At 37.1% G+C, this 14,480-nt stretch overlaps 1 long non-coding RNA gene across 1 annotated transcript in view; it reads left to right on the forward strand.

The window, feature by feature from the left end:
* Positions 1-8,924: 8,924 nt before the first annotated feature.
* Positions 8,925-14,480, forward strand: part of LOC120313626 — a 41,040-nt gene continuing 35,484 nt past the window's right edge. The window contains exon 1 of the long non-coding RNA XR_005558200.1: positions 8,925-8,997. This is a non-coding gene — a long non-coding RNA (uncharacterized LOC120313626). The remainder of the gene's footprint in view (positions 8,998-14,480) is intronic.

Below are 14,480 nucleotides of genomic sequence, written 5' to 3' on the forward strand. Positions count from 1 at the left end.
CTGGTGAAAAGGGGTCTAAAGGATAAGAATGGGACTAAAAGAAAACAGGGACTATTGGTGCTAATGTTTTGTGCAATCATACTTAATATTTAGAAATTAATCTCTTGTACAATATGGCGAATGATGGGAAAAGTGGAAGAAAGGAGAAGAGAACAATTAGCAGCAAGGTAGATGGACTCAATTACAGTGACAATGAGTTTACCATTGGGAGACCTGAAAGAACAGGTTAGGGATACTGTAGATCGTCAGAGAAAAAAAATCTATGTGGTTGCTAGGAGTTGAAAACAATATGATGGCACATAATCAATCAATGGAATGATATGATTGCATTGAAAGTCTTAAGATCCAGGCAGGTAATATATTAATTTCCTAAAGGCCACACTGAAAAGTAATCAATAGCAACAGATAGATTATGCTGCTGTTATAAGTAGCAGTGACATCAGCAAACATGTGTCACAATCAGGCCAGTCCTAAGGATGGAGAAATGGCCTGTCCCCAGGCTCCAGAGAGCTCCAGTGTTATGCTGTTCTTCTTGTCTTACAGTTGAGTTGGAAGAACTTCTGCTGCACAGGAATAACCAAATGGGATCACAGGCAGGATCTGTCCCAGTGGTGGAAACAACTCCTGTGGAAGTACTCCTGGGATTGAAATTAGTCACAACCCAAATCCTATACATCGGATTTTTTGCTAACATCAGATGTTTTGCATTGACAATAGATGGAAATGTAGCCATCTTTTTCCCTTTCACTTTTAGAGTTAGATGATGCTGGGAGGAGGGGGGATGTGAATGAGAGTCTAGCTAGACATAACAACACTAAACATAGCGTGAGAATCAAGGTTATTGAGCCCAGAGCTGATAAAGAATTGGCGGGCTGGAGAACTGGAGAGGAAGCCCGGGCTTCAAGCTAATTGGGGAATGTGATTTATGACTATTAATTGGAGGAAGGAATTGTGCTTTGATACTATGTGCCCAGGGGAGGGGAAATCAGTTTTTGGCTTCGATTATGCAGTGCCGATTATGCTACTTGAATAAAAGATTCTTTAAGGTAAACAATGCCTCGAAGTTCTTTTGAAGAGTTTCATCTGTTGGAACCATGACAGCTTTGCTTAGAGATTTTACTTCATCCTTGAGGTTGTTCCTCTGCCTTAAATCCAAATGGTACAAGTATATCCAGACTCCAAAGCCCCTACCTTTCCTCTAGATATCCCATGGCTTCACTTGCTGGCTTCTAAGGAGCTCTTTGCCCTAACAGGGATTATGTTTTGCCTTGATCTTTAATAAAGGAAGCACCTGCAAAGACACATCCGAAGAAGCAAGCAATCTTCATTCAATTCCTATTTCCCAAATTACATCATGTCTATCCTATCTGTTTCAGCCATGAACTTGTGGTTTGCAAGAACTGAAAAGACTAAAACGCAAGGTGGGGGCAGAGGGAAATCTGGCTTATGGCATTTCAGTTTTCACATAGTGGTAAACTCCACTAAGATTGATTATTTAACCACTGTAAGCTATGTAACATTTGTCCCTAATTTGCCATAACTGCTTCATTTCATCTAGTTATACATACATTTGCTTGTGTTTCAAAACAATGAATCATAATTTAATATTATTCCTAAGAAACCTTGTACTACATAAGTTTATGACAAACAAATTTATGGTTTAAATTATTACAGAACCTCAGGGAACTTTCTTTCACAATCAATGGCATTTGGGGGAAAGAGAAAAAGAGAGAGAGAGAGAGATAAAGTAATGTGATCTTAGGCAAGAGCAACATTAAAAGGCTGATTTCCTAGTTCTGTACATTACAACTAAACTTTTTGAGCCTTACTTCAACTTAGCTTTTAAGGTGTCTTTAGTATAAAAGTCATAATGGCCAGCTGACACTACCATCATATATTTACCTCCTTTTGTTCCTTCTTAAAAGTATGAAGACAACACTTGCCATTATGCAGGCATACCTACACTCATATTTTATGAAAGCCTTCATGCATTTCACTAAACCTGTGGTCACAATAGGAGCCGTCAGACCTGCCTCAACTTGAACCTCTAAGTAAGAATGATCCTTAACTCTATTTGTTGAGAAAGGTATAGTTCAACAGAGGTCAAGTGAATTACAGTAATGCAAAGCCAGAACTGAGATTTGTGTGCCAAAATCACTAAGTTCTACTTTTCCCTGTGTCTGCCTCTCGCTCCCCACCAATCAAGTTCCTGCAAGATGTTTCCATAATGGTCAGTCTGAGCCCAGGTTGGTATTCAGATCCCTCCTTCCTCCAGCTGGATGACCTTGGAACAGTGTCTCAAGGTGGCTTCTACTTTCATTCGCCCCCCAAGCCTCCACCTACCTTCATTCTCCCTCCCCACAGTTCATGGCAGACTGTTACCTCATAATAGCAAGGCATTAGCGAGCATAAGGTGGCAACTGACATAAGGTGGCATCCATGGGAAGTCAAGAAGGCGGATTGAACCACTTGACCAAAGGCCCATCCCTTATGAACATTCATTTTATGTGTGCTAAACAATGGATCTTTGCTCATATGGTTGTACTCACCACATTGACTTTGACACCTCAACCCATCTAGATGCTCATTTGTCACAATTACTGCAAGACCAATACATATTATGGGGGTAATCACTGATCTGAATATTCATTTCAGTTATTGCAGATTGAAAAACTAGAAGATAAAGTTGGCCATTTGTTCTCTTGATACATAATGGTCATGCCTAATAAGAAAGAGAGAGTAAGTCTAGGGCAAATGTGCACAACTTTATTTTATTTTACCTAGTTTTATTTTATAATAACTTGGGTTTTGGATAGCATGCTGAGTAGGCCCACTCAAAAATGTGAAAGGAAGCCAGGAGAAAAAAAAAACAGGACAAAAATTAAATGCAATTAAACTGAACTTAAATCCTCACAGAATTAACATTGTACTACATGAACGAGAGACTTAAACTGAACGTTGTCCAATTTAAAAAGCTACCCATTTTTGTCATATTAAATATTATAATTTTTGTATTTACTTTCAAGGAGGCTGCGAGGAAAGTTTTGAGGAACTGCACGAGGCATTGGGACCTTTACCTGTCTAGGCATGAAAGAAAACTAAGGTGACATCTCCTGGAGAGACTGTTCTTGAACATTACAGTTTTGGGGAATGACTACCCAGTGACAAATATTGTTTCCAGGTCAGACAAAGAGCAGCCATCCAACTGAAGATATGTTTGGGGTAGCAGATGTCAAGTGACCATTGCAATCTAATTTAAGGCCTTTATATAGTGCTACAATTACTGGGTCAGGTGTTTGAACTATGATTTCATTGACTGGTCATTTTTATCAAGAGAGGGACAGGTGAACCAGTGCTGTTGATTCTCCTAGATCTATTATTAGCCTGTGTGTGTGTGTTTGTGTGTGTGTGTGTGTGTGTGTCCCTTCAAGCCAGCATTGACTCCTGATAATTGCAGTTTCCTTGGCAAGGATTTTCAGAAATGGTTTGCCTATCACGTCTGTTCAGAAGATAAACAGTGCTGAGTTTAGGTGCCTTTAGTTCTGTAGACCCAGTCAAAATGACAATTTCATAAAATATTTTATCCTGTGGGTATAATGGACACAGTGCATTAATAGGTAATAATTATTTCAACATTATTTTAATCTTGAGAGATGTTCAGTGTTTGGACTTCTATTCCACTCATGCCCTGATAACTATCTGTTTTTCAGAGAATTAGAAGAAACAAAAGTGATCCTTTATTTGTGAAGATGAAGCTCTTATTGTTCCACAACTTTAAGGAAAAATAACCACTGAGATCCCATAGAAATTATACAAAATAATTTATTTTTATGTTTAAACTATGTTGTATATTTTTTACATGCACACATGTTGAAGAAATTTCTCTCACACATTTCCCCAGGAATTTGTTTAAACCACAGACCAGTTTAAATTCTTAAATTCCAGCTCATATTCTTTTGAAATATATATTGTTTATTACAGTACCAGACGCAGCAAAGGTAAATATTTTATCCTGTGGGTAAACCTGAAAAGGGGACAGGGATGCAATCCCGCTATATAAAATTGATAAATATACAGTTATGCAGATTAGAATACACATTTGATTGGATACAGAAAAATAATTGAGTATGGTTGGATCAGATATAGCAGCCTCTTATGTGTGCTATATCTGGATTTGAACTGGATTCTATGTGGAAATGGATAGAACCACAAAAACAATGATGCACTGAGGGCATATTATGACCTTACAATAACTGCTTTCCAGATAGTGTAATTATTTTGCAAGGGGGTTATCTTAAATTAGTGATGGATCCCAGAATCTGTGGTCATCTCCTAGTATCTTCGGATTTTATCCACATTTCTCCAGACAATACATTTTTTACAGTTGTATCTATGATTTGTTTAGTGCCTTCAAGTCAATCTTGACTTCTGGCAATTCCAATGCTTGCAGTTTTCTTGACCAGATTTTCAGAAATGGTTTGTCTTCCTCCTAAGGCTGAGACACAGTGTTTAGCCCAAAGTCACTCAGATGGTTTTATACCTAAGGTGGGACTAGAACTCACAATCTCCCAGGTTCTAGGCTTTAACCATTCTAACTGTGATAAGCTGTATCTAGCTTGGCACTTATTTCTTACTCATACAATAATAAAATGGAATGGTTAGATTAATAGTAGAAGAAAATTCCCTATCCCTTAGAACAGACATGTCAAACTCGCGACATCACGTGGTGTCGCGCAATATATCGGCACAGTTTTGCCATTGCTGGCAATGGGGTGGGTGCAGCTTCTGGATGATGCATCCAGCCCGCGGGCCAGCAGTTTCACACCCTGCCTTAGAATTAGAATTAGAATTAACCTTGGAGGTGTTCTAGTCCAACCCCTTGCTTAGGCAGGAAACCCTATACCATTTCAGACAAATGGTTGTCCAATCTCTTCTTAAAAACTTCCAGTGTTGGAGCATTCACAACTTCTGGAGGCAGGTTGTTCCATTTGTTGATTCTCTAAATGTTTTCTGGCTGACCTGACAGTTATTGTTCCTCAAGTCCCTGGGAAAGTAATCAAGGGTGGGGATGCTTTGCTTTGCTTTATTTATCTGAACTGGCACCATGTTTTATCCTGCATGTGTATGCATAATTAATACATTTGTGAGCATTATTTTTATGCATGTGTTTGCACAAAAATACAAAATACTATAGGGAAAGAAAATCAGTGAGCCGTATATATTCAATAAAAATAGCAGTGTCAATTGAAAAGCACTTAATTAAAAAAAAAGTTGCTTAATTGCTCAAAGTGGAGAGTTTTGGCCAACTATGAGCATGGGTATTGAAAAATCCCACTTTATGTTTCAATGGCTTTTGCCATTCAAGCAGACAGAACATGGCAGTGGTTATTAAACTGATGGTGTAGAGCAGGGGTAGGCAACCTTGGCTCTTTTATGATTCGTGGACTTCAACTCCCAGAATTCCAGCTGGCTCAGGAATTCTGGGAGTTGGAGTCCACGAGTCATAAAAGAGCCAAGGTTGCCTATCCTTGGTGTAGAGAATAGAGTCTTTCCAGGGAGGGAGGTCTATGAGGGCAATGAGGACAATCTGAGGCTTAGTCCTCAAGCATTAACTAATATCTAGGAAAAGTCTGTTGTATAAAACAGTCTTTCCAGTCTGGTGCTCTTTAGATGTATTGAGATAACGTCTCCCCCAATTCTTCAGACAGCATGGTTGACATCTGGCTATGCTTGGTAGGATTTTCCAGTCCCCACACATCTGGAGAACAGCACACTATGGAAGGCTGTAATAAAGACTTGCCAAATAACTTGAGAAATCAAAGAATTGTATATAAGGTGGTTAGGAAGAACCATTGGCCCCAGGCAATTTAGGATTTTGTGTCATCAGTCAACTTCATGTCAAAAAAGTCCCCCAAAAATCAATGAATCGTATCCTGTATCAATAACTAATTGTGAGCTTATGCATAAATCCTGGATAGTTTATATTTCCCTTGCATTCTTTATCATTATCATTATATCATTATCCTAAACACCAGACTTGCATAAAGAGACTGTTGAGATAAATTTAAATACATACATTCCCATCAACTTATCTTCCCGATAAAGAATTCTTCTACTTAGCTAGGTTTATGAAGCCTTCTTTAATTGACTGTGGACTCTGCATTTTTCTAACACAGAAAGTGATTTGTCTTCCCTAAGTTTGCTATCACATCTTGCCAGCTGAAAGGCCTTAGAACAAGCAGCTGCATGGAGTAGGCACATTACCACTTTGATTTAAAAGCTGTCTGCAGTAATGAGCTCTACATAACCTTTTGCCCCATTAGATTTCAACAAAGAGATCTAACTGGCTGAGGGTTAAATGCAGATCACACAGACACACAGGATAGTTCTACCCAGTAGATTTTCCCTTCAAATCATTGCAGAAATGTAAAAAGCTTGCCAAATCACACCTCACTTATTTTTAAGCAGTACATGTGTTTTAACTTTGCACCCACTTTTCCCCTGCAAAACCTAATGTTAGCATCTGAGGACTCCTGTATGGTATTAGAAAAACAATGTGAGCATCCAAAGAAGGGAAAGAAAACAATGGATCAAGGATAGATTTTGCACAATGCTTACAGAATGTTCCATTTGTTTTTGTTTTCAATCTGGCAATATATGCTAAGGAGCATTTGAGGCAATCAAAAGCCCAAAATCCCTTCCCAGCTGGTTAAAAGTACAACCAACTTGCTTTGCTTTTATGTATGCACCTGAACACCTCATGTCCACCCATCTGACAAGGGCATTTTTGTCATTCCATAGTAGCAAAACAAACACAAGGTTTGATGTAGCCGGCACATATGGCTGTGAAGGGCACCAAGTAGATTCATCCTTTTTGGGGGCTCTGGATTAATTTCATGGTCTTTGCTGTCCAGATGATTTGCAGAGAACACCCGCAGAGAACAGCAACCTGCTGGGAATCATCACTGCAATAGGGTTAAAAGCTGGGCAATTGCCTTATACAATGGCACATTGTTGTGTTTGAAGCTTTATTAACTACTTTATTAATGTCTTTGCTCTGTGTTCTTTATTGGCATTTGATTAGCTTATTATACGTTGCTATTGGGTCCACTTCTAGTTCTGTTCAATATATGCTTAATAGCCCTCTGCAATATTAAGAAAACAAAGGGAGACAGAATGGCTTTTTAAAGGCTGCTCAGTCTGATGCTAATATATGACTCCATCATCATCATTGAAAACTCCTCTTTTATAATGCATACTAAGCTGTCCATTTTCTTACACTACATTAGGTATCATCCTACTTTGTATTGTTAGGCATCACCATTTAGGAAGAATTACCAACCTCATTTTTTTGTTGTTGCTTGAGTCAAGAAATCTGTTGCATTTAAAATGTATTTTCGTATAATCTCTGGCTGCCTCAGCCTTTGTTCTATTCCCATTAAGCATCAACAACTTAAGGAAATTCTTTATGAATCAGATCAAAGAGTCACCAAGTTAAGGAATAAGCAACATGGTGTCTAGAGATGCTACCACACTCCTTTGCCTATCTATCAGTGTGGTTAACATGAATAAAAATGACATGTTCCAAAACAAAACATCAATCTCTGGTATCATTTACAAAAATACCATGGGATCCCATATCGTGATTTACGGCTTTCCATGACCAGTCAATGTCACTTTGAATAAGTCCCAGAAGTGAAGTCTAACTGCAGCTCAGTGTTTCAAGTATATCCACCTGTTAAGGTAGAAACTATCTACAGAATCTCTATCTCACACTCAGTTGTAACAAATAGCCATGCTATGATGCATGGGCACACTTAAGTAGAATCTAAACACCAGATGGAAGAAAGATCAGTGTTGAAACAGAAGTCTGATCTGACTCAGCAGATACAAAATAGTTTTAGCTATCAATAGAGAAGTGACACTGTGTGCATCAAATGGCTTTCAGACTTCTTCCTTTCTGACCTATATGCACACATAAATGTGGCCTGAGAGATCCTTTCAGACCACTGGTTCAATGCAAGAACTTGGTTTTAAGCATTTTTTTAAAAAAGCCATCTGGGAAAGTTGCAAGGTATATTCATTTTGTTAGGGTATCTAAAAGGCTCACAAGTGTAATAAAACATATAAAAGATAACAAAAAAATAATAATACAATGCAATCTGTCTAAAATATTCATTTCAATTATTCATAAACGCATAATAACTAATAGCATCATATACCTTCCAGGTATTTAATTCACATATCTCTAATTCCCAAACGCCTGCTTAAATAACCAGATTTTAACTGTTTCCTAAATGTTAATAATGAGAATGTAGATTTTATTTCCAGGGAGACCTACTTTCATAGGCTTGTATCCTAGTTCTGTCTCATTGCGTGGTGGAGACATTAACAAATATTCTCTGCTGGCTTTCTGAGCTGAGCAGATTCTATTGGAAGAGAAATAAATGTCATAGATAAAGCATATTGACCATAAAGCTTTATATTTTACCAAAGGAGATGGAAGACAACTCTTAGAGTTAAAGGCTACAGAGAGAATTTGTGGAATGGCCCTGTGGTCATATGAGAAAATGGATAGAAATTATGTGTTTCTTAAATCCTACTTACTTTTATTTCTAGACTGATTTCCCCTACCACCCAAATTCTTCTGCCTTATTTAGTAAGACTACTAACTGGAAGTTAATTACCAAAAATAAAATGTAGGAAATTGAACACAAGAGAGGTAATTTGTGGCCCTGGGCTCATAGCTACACACCCATGGTTTATGTGTTGTGCGTCATTTAAAGTGACAAAGAATTAGGATATAAATATCATAAATAAAAATAGACATTTGACATTGCTGATAGCATCCAGTGACATTCTGTGAAGAGGAATAGTAGTACTGAGAAATCTACATTCTTTCTTTTGATATCAGTGTATAACACCACAGCCAATATTTCTCTCTTAGCTAACAGATCAAGCTGACCTGACTGTGAATTGTGGCCCCTTCTACTTAATGTGAGTTACCTTAATTTTTCCCAGTTCACTGATAATATTAAGTAAAAAAAAAAGTTTCCATGCATATGGATATACTTGTTCTCTTTATAAAAGATTTTCATGCTGATAGTGTTATGTCACAATGGTGGGATTGGGATACACAGTGGCAGGAACTGGCTAGAAATGTCATTCAGGAATTAATCAACAAGGATCAAGTTCCTGTGTATACTACAGTGTCCACCACATTAGGTTTTTTGGTCAATGTCTGCTAATGTGCATATTTCTGGACTGTAGGGAGGTAACTAAGATGGCCTTTTGCTGGTTCTAAGTCAGGGGAGGAAAAAAGAATGAAAGTGGTACAAGCAGACAAAAGTTCTGAGTGACACCATGTTTCCAAGAAAAGTTTCTGCTTGGTAACCTCAAATGAAAAGCCACGGTTAAAATAAAACTGAAAGTTGAAAAGTTGGATATTGTCATCTCAAAAGAAGATGATGTTGCTCAGAGTTTTGGAGGGATCTGGCAGGATTAAGCAGACAGAAACAGAATTCTGGTTAGGAACAACAACAGCATGTTTGGAATTTTGACCTCTAAAATAAGAGGGATCCATTACATTTCTAGGCAGATCTCCTGTCCTGGTGCAAAGAAGAATTCTGTATTTTTAATCTGTCCTTGAAAAGAACTAAGAAAGTGATATACAAATATGTGTTGGAAATGTAAACAACAACCAGGCACTTATTACCATCTCTGGTGGATATGTCCTAATGTTAAAAAATTTTGGTTTAAGATCCATATGTGGCTAGAAGAGATGATTAAAATACAGATAGAATTTAAACCAAAACTCTGTTTGTTAGGAATATTAGGTTTGAATTATGGAAAAGAGAATGAGTATTTAATATTGCATGTGCTGACAGTCGCAAGAATAATATTTGTCCAATTTTGGAGAAATGAAAATTTACCATCTGACCAGGCTATAATAACAAAAATACTCAAATGTGCAGAAATGGATAGACTGACTTTAGAAATGAAAGAGAAAAAAGATACAATTTACTTTAAAACATGGGGAAAATTTTATTATTGGTTAGAAACACGCTAGAGTGAGAAAAGGTTATGAAATTTAAAGAGATAATTGATAATTTGTATTTATATTCCATGATTATTTGTATGAACTTGTTCTTATTTCTTCTTCTTCCTCTTTGTATATTCGTGATCTTAAATAATATGGTAAACTATAATTAATATGTAGTATATTATTATTTTAAAGTGATTATAATTAATTAATATTAAGCATTATTAAGTAGTGAAATGAATGAAATTTATTGACTAATTTGTTATTTACGTGATTATATGGAAAGTTGTTTAATAATAGAGTAATTATTAAGGTTTAATATGTAAACCCGGACTGGTAGACTTGCTGAAGCGATGTTATTTTGTGGGATTAATCCCACTTTTGTGTTATCCCTTTTCCCTAGTCTAACCTTTTTGTATGTTTCCCGTTGTTTTACCCTTTTTGACCCTATCCCTTGATTACCTTTATAAAACTCAATAAAAATATTTATTTAAAAAAAGGAAAAAAAAGAAAGTGAGGAACAGGAGATCATGGAGCAGGTCCTGTTTTGGGGTTTGCATTTGTTTCACTCATCTGCACTGATAATGGCACTTGTCCGTAATCTGTTTCTCACCTTCTCACATTGTTTAAGAACTGTTATTGTGATGTATTAACTGTGCAGCTGCCAAATTGCTAGATTAATCAAACTGCAAAAGCCATTGACTCCAGCCGGAATTTACTCTGAGAGGCATTTCCTTCATGCTTTAATTTTGGGGTTAGCCATGGATGGTAGAAATGTTGTCTGATGAACACTTGTGGCAGCATGGTAGCAGGAGAAACTGCACATGTGAAGAATGAAAACAGGGAAGGAACATAAGCTTGCATGCAACCCCTACTCTCAAAGTTGTCTTGAGCTGGGCCTTTAGAGTTCTTTACCCAATTAGCCCATTCATTATAATAAGTGCATACAATTTGTATTTCCCATAGTGAGTGCCCAATTACATATTGGGGCTCTTTCTAAAGTCCTCACTTGGCAGAGTACAGAGAAATGGATTTCATTTTGCAATTTTCAAGATGTTGGATTGCAATTCCCATTATTTCCAGTGGAACTATCAGTGCTGATTTGTAAGGTATTCAATTGGAACATCCTGATATGCAAGGAAGGAAGGAAGGAAGGAAGGAAGGAAGGAAGGAAGGAAGGAAGGAAGGAAGGAAGGAAGGAAGGAAGGAAGGAAGGAAGGAAGGAAGGAAGGAAGGAAGGCTAAAAATTCATTTTTCCATTTTATCATGAATCTACAATACATTTCTGCTTAACAGAAAATGTAATTACAGTGCATATCAATATTTGCAGGCTTTTTTAAAATGGAATTCTTCAGACAAAAATTCATATTAATTAATTATATTTTATAAGGTAAATTTGTGAAAAATGCTTTAAAAAGAATATGTGCAAAAATACATATATTAAGAGGCATATGCACAGGAACATATAATTATATTTAAGTTTTAAACCAGTCTTTTTTGGAGGAAAAGAGAAATGGGGTAGAATGAATTTTTAAAAAATACAGGAAGAGAAATGAAAATGAGAAAATGTATTTGTTAAATAATGAGCTTAAGAGGCGCAGAAAATACAATCCATTATGTATACCTATTGGTAAAGTTCATTTATATAGATATTTGAAATGATATAGACTTTATTACAATACTGAGTCAATAAATACATATAATGTATTAAGAATGCTTTGCTTTTCCATTATCAATAAATACATTTTCTGACATCTGTAACAGTAGCAAAAATATACAGTTTTAAAAATCAAGATGATTAAACTCTCTTCTTCTCAGTAGCCCTAAGACTTTTGCTCTATTTTTCCAATCTTTTATTACCTTTGTTACCTTAGAACAGTGGTTCTCAACCTTTTTAATGCCGCGACCCCCCCAACCGGTCGTAAGTCGAGGACTACTCAACCGGTCGTAAGTCGAGGACTACTCAACTGGTGCAGCACCGTTTGCAGAATGGGACTTTTGGCGGGCTCAGCAGGGCAGAGACAGCCTGGACAATTCCTATTGGCTTTTGAAAGCCAATAGAATTAGACTCTATTCAAGAGAGTCTATTCTATTGGCTTTCAAAAGCCAATAGAATAAAAGGGAGTAGCACAGCTAAGGAAAAGGGGGGGGAAATGGTGGACTGTGTTGTTTGGCGACCCCCGTGAAATGGTCGTTCGACCCCAAATGGGGTCCCGACCCACAGATTGAGAACCACTGCCTTAGAATATTGTTTTCCAAATTTATTCACTGTTTTAATTTGTCAGTTACAAACATTTGGCTCTTGTCACCTGGCAGGACAAGGAATGTCTCACAGCCAAGAAAAGCAGAGAGAGATTTTGAGGGAAAGGAACAGGAGCAGTTCAAAGCAGATGGAGAATAACCGAGCTCAGATTTGCCCAAAGTTTCATTTTTTAAAAGTAACTCACTTCGAAAGGATGGAGAGAGGGTAGGAGAAGACAGAGCAGGATTCCATGAACATGAAAAAAAATTGGCAAAAGGAAAAAGACTTTGTCGTTTGTGTGGTATCCATTTCATTGTACTTACCTTTGGCAAACAAACAGAAAATACTGAGCAAGAAAGAGTTTCGAGTTAAATGATCCCAGATGAACTTCTTAAAAGGTAATATAAAAGACACAGACTGACATTTGCAGCCCACTTTTCTATTGCCATATCAGTCTAAAAGATCTTAGTTTTTAAAGAATTGCATAAATATTCAATTTTTCTGGTAGAATGAGAAGGTTAGGGGAAATTAAATTGGAATGAAACTGGTTTAGACCTTTCCAAATTCTGCTTGACCATTATTGATAATCCACTTTGACACTGACAGTGAAATTACAGTTCAAAGATTTATAGACAAGCCATGGATAGGAAAGTCTTGTCAGTTTCCTGTTAAAAGTAAGAGACACAGCAGTGTTGTGCATATGTGAACAAGTATTAGAAGAGGACAAAGACAAAAAAAAATGTTGAACCTTTCATATACAGATAAGCCCAAGAAAAAAAAATCAATTATGTCTACAACTTTACAGACAAAATACAGTTTCCATTATCTGTTACTATATTGAGCAATAGATTCATGCAAACTGATCCAAATATTACATCTGAATTTGCACATGCATGAAAGTGCTTCTTAAATGATACACTAACTAGATGCCTGAATGTGCATACCTTTCCTGACACTAGCTCTGGGACTGCTTAATTCATGACCAAGAAATTATCACTGATGAAATGCAATTTAACTTCCAAATCAAAGCATTCAGTCCCTCACCATTCAAATTAAGGATCTGGGACGGAGATTTGAAGGGGGCCAAGAGCTCCGTGGGTGGATTAATTATGCAAAGTGAGTGAGAGTATATCATTCATAGAAGAAAGAACAAATTATTTGCATAGGTCAAACATACAAATGGAAAAATGACATTTATGCTTAATATGGACATGAGTTCAAATCCATACTCTAGTCTCCTTAAAAACCAACAGTCCTTAGCTGGGTTATACCAGGATATCATTCCTGGAGTGTAAGTACTGAAATGTTACTAAATCAATCAATCTATCTTAAAAACTCTACTTAAGCAGATTTTAGTTAAACCCAGGCTCCTTGGCTATGTCAGCAAAGGTTGGCTGTGCAGATGATAGCCAGCACTTGTTCCAATTCTCATTCAACTTACAGCAGAGGTTGAAAAGTAGTTGAAAGATGTTGCAGAATGTGAAAAGCTTTCTAAATATAATTCAAGCATACAAAGAATGAGTGTTGGAGTTGGGGAATTAAAACCTGGAAGTAGAGCTGATTAAAATCTAAATCTGAGCCATGGCTAATTGCTCTTTTTTTTTAATATGTTGTCATATCAACATTCATCTCCCTGTTTTTGTTGTTTTCTTTTCTCAGCTGTTCTTTTGTAGGCTACAGTCCTGCTTTTCCTCCCTTTTCAATGCCATCTGTCCAATTTGCCCTCGTTGTTCTTGGATCCAGTGTTTATGGAATGCCTCTGTTTTTTTCCACAGACATTGTGACACAGTTTAGGATTGCCAAGGCACACATGAGCACAAAGGAAGTATTGGAAAAGGAGGAAAATAATACTGGCATATTTCAATGTATTGAAATAAAAGGGGGCATCAGTCACATCTCTCTTTTGCATTCAGAGAGCATGGAGAAAGCCACAGAAATACAGGTTCCCCATGTCCTATGGCACCATTGCATGCAACCCTTGCAGATCCCCCTTTGCTATATAGGCCTCTTGAGTTACTCCATGCAGAATAAATCTCATTTTTGCATGCAGAATAAATCTCATTTTCCTGCATAGAACATGTGCAGCACGGCCACTACATGTATCTATGACTGGAGACAGATCTAGCTTATGCACGGGGCCACTTCTCAGCTCATATACTATGAATAGTGTTCTTTTAATCATCTGCCTGGATTGAA

Source organism: Crotalus tigris, unplaced genomic scaffold (assembly GCF_016545835.1).
Source record: "Crotalus tigris isolate CLP2741 ecotype Arizona unplaced genomic scaffold, ASM1654583v1 scf7180000018737.1251358, whole genome shotgun sequence".
NCBI lineage: Eukaryota > Metazoa > Chordata > Lepidosauria > Squamata > Viperidae > Crotalus > Crotalus tigris.